This window comes from Humulus lupulus, chromosome 1 (genome assembly GCF_963169125.1).
Source record: "Humulus lupulus chromosome 1, drHumLupu1.1, whole genome shotgun sequence".
Taxonomy (NCBI): Eukaryota; Viridiplantae; Streptophyta; class Magnoliopsida; order Rosales; family Cannabaceae; genus Humulus; species Humulus lupulus.
Window position 1 is genome coordinate 161,854,916 of NC_084793.1, and position 8,504 is coordinate 161,863,419.

Consider the following 8,504-nt stretch of genomic DNA (forward strand, 5'->3'; position numbering starts at 1 on the left):
ATGGAACCTTCTCTTCTAACAGAGATTGGCCGTTGATACGCGATCCAAGCCGTTCCAACTCCTCCTCTGTTCGAGCCTTCTTCGGTGCTCGATCCTCCACACTCATCATCTCGATGTCCTGGTTGTGGCGTAGGGTTCGAGCGTATCGTTCCCTTGCCTTCCCACTATCCCCTGCAAGATGTGGGCCTCCGCAGATGGTGAGTAAAGTGCCTGACACAAGAGCTGGCTGTAGGGGTGGTGAGCGTTGGCATGCAAGCGCCTGCTCGTTGCCACCTTGAGCCTCTCGCTGAGACCCTCCAGCGACTCGCACATATCTCCTTAGATGTCCCTGCCTAATCAGGAACTCAATTTCATCTTTCAACTGGTTGCATTTGTTAGTGTCGTGCCCGTAGTCATTGTGAAAATGACAGAATTTCGTCGTATCTCACTTGGAGATATCTTTCCTTATAGGTGCGGGTCATTTGTAAGGCACGCTGGAGCTGGTCACCTGGTAGACTTCCAGTCGGCTTTCGACAAGGGCCGTGTAGTTGGTGAATCTCGCCTCGTATTGAATTCCTTTAGGGCGTTTATTTTCAAAAGCTGAGGGTTCATTGTTCGTCCATTTTCCACCATTCCTACCATTGCCATTCCCGTTTCCCTTGCCGTTGCCATTGGGTTTTTCCGACCCGTTGGCGGCCTTGGCGGGTTCTTCCTTCGGCCCCTTGTCTTTTGTTGGCAATTTCCCTTCATTGGTAATCATGTCCTCGAGCTTGATATATCGATCAACTCGATCCAAAAACTCCTGGGTACTTCTTACCCCATTCTTTCTAACCCCAGCAGTTAGAGCCATCATCTTACCTTCATCGCCTACTGTCTTGGCTCCAGCTGCTGCTCGCATAAAGCGTTGGACATATTCCTTTAAAGGCTCTCCCTCCTTCTGGCATATCTCGACCAACTGATTAGCCTCTGTGGGGTGTACGTAACCTGCGTAGAATTTTCCGTAAAATTCCTTTACGAACATCTCCCAAGATACTATACTAGCAGGAAGGAACTTAAAGAACCACTCATGGGCAGTGTCAGATAGTGTCGCGGGGAAGATCTTGCAACGGGCATCTTTCGACACTTTCTGTATATCCATTTGTATCTCAAACTTGTTAACGTGAGATATTGGGTCTCCATACCCATCAAAGGTCAGCAGTGTTGGCATCTTGAATTTACTGGGGGTTTCAGCTGTAGCAATCCTTTGTACAAAGGGAGTGCCCCTCCTCCTATCGTACTCTATATGGGACGCCCGTCCCCCGACCAGCTGTTGTATTGCCTGGTTCAGAGCATCAATCTAAGCTTGAACTGCTTCTGGGATCGTAGGGGTGACCAGTGCCGGGGGAGCGTACTCATCATGCCTTTCCCGACGGTCATTGAGTACGTCCCTTAAGTCATCATCCCTACGTCTCCGCTCGCTAATGTAACGTCCTACGTTTTCGGGTACCTTTAAACGACTCGGGTCGGGATTTTTCCCCCGGGTTAAGAATATTATTTTAAATAATATTATATTTTGTTTGTAAGTATTCCATGAGTTATTGCTAGCCAAAATATGAATTTTGTGATTTTAAAAGTCAAGATAAGACTTTCGGTCCTGGACCGACACAAAAACCCTGATCGGGTAAAAATCTCGGAAAATAAAACGAAAAATCATGGCAATTATATTTTGGGCATAAAATACATTCATAAAAGTTAAAGTTTGGTCAAAAATAATAAACCTAAAAGAAAATGGAAATTTTAGGGCATTTTGTGTTAAATGCCTAATTTTACCGAAATGGGGAATTTTATTCCATGAATGGACCTTAGGTTAAATTTTATTATGTGATTAATTAAATTAAATGTGAGAGACATTTAATTTAATTAATTAATGTTAAGTTTGGTGATTAAAATTTAATAAGAGTGAAAAAGGTGTCAAAAGCCAATTTTGACTTTTCTTCTTATAAACCTTTATTAACCTTTATAAAAAAATAAAAAAAAATAAATAAAAAAAATAATGGTCACATATATGGAAAAGGGTGGCTGGCCATGTGCTATTTTAGAGTGGTGTGAACCCAATTTTATAAAATTCAAATCCCATTTAATTAAGAAGTCAAGTGGGCAAGTGGGTAGAAAAACACTCATGTGTTTTGTGATATTTTGAAGAGTTGTGTGAGCCATTCTAACCCCCAAATCCGACCACTCTCCCTCCCTCATTCACTCTCATCTGATTTTTGAGGACTCTCTCAAGTGTTCTCTCCATTTTCAACCCCAAGAACACCAAAGAAACTTGGAAGCTAAGTCTTGGTCTAGAAAGGGTTTTCCCTAAGGTAAAGTTTCATTAATCTAGACTTTTGTCAAGTTTTAATCATAGAGTTTCAAATAGCTAATTACCTATGTTGTTGGGGGAAGTTGGTTAGGGTTTTTGAAAGGTTTTGGAGGAGCCAAAGCTAATAGGAAGGTCCAAACCTTAAGCAAGAACACCAAAGAGGTAAAAAGTTTACTTTTGATGATTTTGTTGTAGGGTTTTTAGTTTTAAGCATTATTTTGTATATCTAATGCTTAAAGTTTCTTGTTAGTGATGTAATAAGGTTATGGTAGTTGTTTAATAATTTTTATGATGCATGTGTATTGATTTTTGAAGATGGGAACCAAAACCCCCAAGGGTTTTGTAGGATACCCTAAAACAAAACATGTTTTGAGCTGTGACTTCCAAGGGGTCAAGCAGCCACTGTATATTGGTTTTGTAAAATTAAATTGTACTGTGATGTTGTTGAGATTGAGTACATAAAATTGAGCTTTTGAAACACTAAAAAATGTTTAGAAATGAGTAAGTTATGCTATTTCAAAGTTTAGGTAAAAAACTGTTTTTTCGTATTCTTATTTTCGGAACCAAGTTTGGACAGCCACTGTATAGGGCAAATGAACCCAGTTTTTTCTAAAATTTTGTGGACATATTTCTGGCATAACCTATTATTCCACTGTAAAATTTGGTAAGAAAATATTGAACGGTTTGAAAGTTATTAACTGTCAAAGTTTGGAAAAAATAAGGACTTGAAAATAAGGTCATTTTTACCTCATTGTTGGAAAATGATTTCACCAATAAAAAAATGCTCATTTTGACCTAAGATTTTACAAAGACCTAAATGGCATAACAAAAATGGAATTGGGAAATTTTGGTAACAATTGGGTAAGTAAATTTCAAGTTATGAACTAACGAAGTATGCAGTTAAAAATGTGAAAAATAGGTTTTTCACACTTAGTGTAAAAATGAGATTTTGGAACATAAGGTAAAAAGTAAAATTTTGTTTATTTCAAGATATAAATTGGTAAGTCTTGAAATCATATTTTCACTAAAATTACCCCTTTGAGTTTAAATGAATTATTTTTATTAAAGAGTTTTTATTCTTTCTAAAAATAAGAGATTTAATTTATTAATAGTTAATAAATTAAAAGAGGGTTTAAAACCCTATATTTTGAGAAAATAATTAAATAAATTATTTTCCTAGTAAGTAAAATTGATTTATTGCTTTTGGAAAATTAATTAGTCAAGATGAGAAATTTATAACGGTTTTCCTAATTAAGACAAATTAGGCAATTTTCTTAAAACAGTTTTTAGATATTAAAACCTTAAGAAAAATAAAAGGAAAATTTAAAGAGTTTATTTTCTTTAAAAATAATTAAGGAATTTATTTGTATTTTCTGGATATAATACCGGCTAAAATCTTACATATTTTAACCGACTAGTCGAAAGTGCGGGTTAATAGCGATACCTTGAAAGAATAAGATTTTTAGCGGATTGTGGGAAATACCATTGTGATACCCGAGCCTAGGTATCGAGACCTTAGGATAGGTCTCCCCGAGACTTAGGGTTTAGTCTCGAATATTTTGTATGACTTTCCTTAATAGGTTTAAAACCAAATAAGGATTGTAAATCCTTACAAATGACTTTTATTAAAATGACCAAACTGCCCAAAATAATAATAATGAATTATCAGTGCCATAATTAATCCGAGTATACTGTATGGATAACTACAGTATTGGCTAAGCGTAACTGGACTGAACGTTGGAGGGTGAAAACTTGCTGAGCGCTAAGGACTCCAAGTAAGTCAACTTATATTGTATGGCTGCAACATGAAATGATTATTGTCTTGTATGTTAGTATAGGGATACATGCATATACATAGGCTGTCATAGAAAGTTGCTTAGAGACGTTAGTCTAGTGAGTGCTGATTTAGAAAATATGAACGGTAGAAGTCCGTCATATCCTAGACGGTTGATCCCCGTCACACTGCTTGATTTTATTTATGTTCGGTTCATTACCGCGACGAGTGGCCATGAGATGAGGATAAGCTGGTTAAACCTAGGGGCGCCAAGATAAATGGGACCTAGGGGCCCTCATGCTTACTTAATCATTGGACGGTTAGAATCCGAGCAAGTGCTCTGATAAGTTATTCCCGGATAGCAGCCGTGAATATTGGCCATTACGTGAGAGTGCCTAGAGATACTAGGGGTTGCCAAGATTGAGTGAGGTTGAACACCCTAGGGGCAGCTGCTCACCAGCACCACTGATTAACATAGAAGTCTCCGTAAAACCGTGTAAATTGGATTACACTCTTGAATATGTAGCGATGCCCTAGGTAACACGATAGTTACCCTTGATGAGAATATTTATTGGCTGGATCTTAGTGTGGGGACTCAGTTCTATTTTACAGATTAGCAATTATGTTGGAGGGCGCGTTACGCATGAATTGTTGGAAATTGTCGAGCGTTGGTCTCGAATTATTTGGTGATATAATATATCTGCTTGCTCTGGGATTTTCTGAGTGCAGGGATATAATTGTTGATAAGATGTAGTTGTGATATAATATATCTGCTTGCTCTGGGATTTTCTGAGTGCAGGGATATAATTGTTGATAAGATATAGTTGTGATATAATATATCTGCTTATTCTGGGATTTTCTGAGTGCAGGATTTTTATCTATATAGGAATTAATTTATCCTTGGTTATCAGGCATGACCATAAGTTTGCCAGGATGCTTTAGCATTCTTGAAATTGATTGTGTAGGGTCCGGATGGGTCCGGATCCCTATTTCTCTATCTGCCTTGTTTGAAAGTTGATCTTACTAAGCGTTTTCGCTTACCTAGTTGTTTCATGTTGTAGGTAAGTGCAAGGGCAAGGCAGAGCAGTGAGCGCTGGAGTCTTCCTTGCAAATGTACATGTGGACCGACCTTTTGGGAAGCCTTTTTATTTTTGGAAATGTTGTGTAATTTTCCTAAACTAGGCTCACTCTAATCTTTATAAAACATGTTTGTAACTAAATGTTAAGTATGGCCATACGACTTTTTAAAAAGTTTTTTTTCTATGGGTTTTTGAGACATTTTGTTAAATGAAAACATTTATATTTCCGCATTATTGAGTCTTGAAAATCCGGGTCGTTACAGCTAACTTCTAGCCGATCAAAGATGTTCTGCTGCCTGGGTTGCCCCCCAACGTTATGGCTAGCTAGCCTATTTTCTCTAGGTGGGGGGCTTCTGCCTCCACCTCTTTCCTCATTCCTCCGACCGGCATTTCCTCTGCCGGAATTGGCTTCATTATAGTCATGGCCATCTCTAAACTGTGGCTGACTACGGCGTGACCTGCTGTTCACACTATTTCCTCCTTAGGCTGGCATTTCTTGAGCGTCAGGGGGAGGCTTGCGCTGGTCGTTGGGTCCCAGTGCATTCTTATGCCGTGGGGGGCCCTTGACCGTAGAGCTTGACTTGATGTTCCTTCTGTTGGCAGAAGGACGCTGTCCCCTGCTCGGCAGATTCAGCTCTTCGGCCCTATTCTGCCTCGGGCACTGGGGATGGCCTTGACCAGCCTGAGATGGAGACTACTGCTCAAGATCCCTAGCTGGGACATCATCCTGAGCCATAGGCGGCTGCTCTGGCCTTTTGGGACCTCTTTGAGGCAGCGCATTCAGCGGCTAATATGGTTGAGAGGCTGGCGCAGCCTGACTCTGAGACAATTAGATGGCTGCTTCAAGAGTGGCCATGGCATCCCTCTGCCAACGGTCCATGTCCGCCTGCCACTCACTCAGCTCCTGGCCCTGATGTTCAATTTCCCTCTGCTGCATTGCCATTGTCTCTGCAGCATTCTCCTGATTGGCCCTAAGATTAGCCAACTCGTTCTGCAACACTCCCAGTGTTGCCCTAAGTGTTTCGGAATCTAACTCCTCTTCAAACTCCAGATGTATTTCATTCTCAACTACATTGGGGGGAGGAGGTTGGGATGATGCAGCGCTAGCGGTCTATCCAGCCTTCTTGGATGTCTTCGCCATTAGATTTTCTTACAGTTTTTTTTATCAATCTCTCAATGAAAGCACTAGAATGTTGACCCTTGATTTGGCCAGCGACACAGAGTCAAATATACGACAGTAAATGAAACGACAATTAAGAGTTTAATCTAATGGAAAAGAAGAAAACACCAATGATTTATAGTGGTTCGGCCCCAAAGAATGGTAATGACCTACGTCCACTTAGTACTGTTATTAATATTGAGTCTCAAAGCCGTGATCAAAGAACTAGGGTTCTTGAGTTTCACAAACTTTGGGAGAATTATAATAAGACGATGGATAATCGCACTATAGGCTCTTTCTCTCAATATTCAGGAAAAAGGTTCCAAAAAAAAAAGTCCCCTCCTTGAGCTATTTCATGCATATTTATAGACTCAAGGGGGGTTACATGGGCCATTGGGCCTTAACTCTCATTAATATCCGTGTATCAAGGTAATAAAGATGAAATAATAAGTATAATTATTACAATATCATAATCTTATAAGGAAATAAACCGAATCATGCGACCAGCCTGTTCGTACCTAATAGTCAGTCTTAATGAAGCAATGTGCATCCGGCCGATAACCGAACAATACCTTTTCACTTCAACTCTGCCACATCATCAACAAATGTTTTTGGGTAAACACCATATTTGTTGCATTCAACGGTGTTTGGGAATTGGAAAATAGGGATTGGATTTTCAGGGGTGCTGAAAATCAAGTTCTGCCTTTGGAGAAGGGTGTGACGTATGAGCTATTGCTTGACATTCTATACGATGAGCTTGAAGTGGATAAATGTGTGTAGGACTTGAAAATTGAGGTCCCGTACACATGCCTCTCACAATCCATCAAACCTACCGCTATAAAAAATGATAGGCATGTACGTGCATTCATTGGGTTAGCATCAGAATCTGTATATAAGCTGATTCCTCTATGTGTAACATTGTTTAAGAATGGAGGTATAAGAAATGTATCGGCCTCTCCTAGCGTTAATAAAGAAGTTCGATTTGAAGAGAACAGTTCTCCCCATGTCATGGTTTCAAAGGAACTCAAAGTGAGGTTGGGACATTTGTTCCTGAGACAAATCCAAATGTTATAGTCCATGATGATATCCCTGTTAGAGATCCGCCATATTTTCATGACACAGAGGAGTACGATCCCTATGGCTACGATCCTTTTGTCAACGATGATCCTGTTGCTGATGTAGCAGATGTTGGTGGGCCAGATATTAGGGTAGATTTTCCAACGCAGAGTTCAGATGTTATGGTAGTTGAGGAGCGTAGAATAGAAGATCGACAAACAATTGGGACCAACAGTAGTCGTCCAGGTCCAAGTAGAACCGATGATAGTTTTAGATGGAGTTCTCCATTTGACTTAGGTGAAGATCGTACAACATGGAGTGCTCCCATGTTCACCAAAGAGGATATAGAGGCCTCACATCAACATCATTCCTCAACCGGCAAAGCTTAAGGAGAATTGCACCTTGGCAAGTTCTTTCAGAACAAGCTTGAATTGAAAACCAAAGCAGCCATATTTGCGATGAAGTATAATTTTGAGTTTATGGTGAAGAAATCTGGTACTGATGTGTGGTACATTACGGATCTTGATTGTGGTTGGAGATTGAGGGGAAAGAAAAAAATGCGATCAGAAATGTTCGAGATTACTATATACAACAAAGTACACACTTGCTCACAAGAAATTCGAGATAAGGACCATCGTCAAGCATCACTATGGGTTGTTGGCCACCTAATCAAGAGGAAATTTGCTGCTGATGGTACTCGGTACATGAAAAACAACATAAGGGAGGACATGAAGCACCATTTTGGGGTCGAAATAAGCTATGAGAAGGCATGGAGATGCAGAGAAAAGACTCTTATGTATGTTAGAGGCACACATGAGGAATCATACTCCAAGTTAGCTTGATACCTGTGTCAGTTGGAGCATAAGAACCTAGGTACAATTACTGATTTTGTAGCAGAAGATGGTCATTTTTTGTATTGCTTCTTTTCCCTCAGTGTTTTTAGGCATGGTCATCCTGTCATTTGTGTGGATGACATATTATTGAAGAATAAGTATGGCGGCCACATGCTCTATGCTGTTGCGTTGGATGCAAACAACCAGTTGTTTCCAATTGCGTTTGCATTGGTGGATAGTGAGAACCATAACTCATGGACTTATTTCATGAGAAAATTGA

At 39.8% G+C, this 8,504-nt stretch overlaps 1 long non-coding RNA gene across 2 annotated transcripts; it reads left to right on the forward strand.

The window, feature by feature from the left end:
* Positions 1-1,764: 1,764 nt before the first annotated feature.
* Positions 1,765-5,373, forward strand: LOC133821835 (uncharacterized). 2 transcript variants are annotated; one of them, XR_009887764.1, is made up of 3 exons: positions 1,765-2,324; positions 2,407-2,485; positions 5,159-5,373. It is a non-coding gene; the product is annotated as an uncharacterized LOC133821835 (long non-coding RNA). The 2 variants fall into 2 exon arrangements; XR_009887765.1 differs by lacking the exon at positions 5,159-5,373 and adding an exon at positions 4,033-4,104.
* The last annotated feature ends 3,131 nt before the right edge of the window (positions 5,374-8,504 follow it).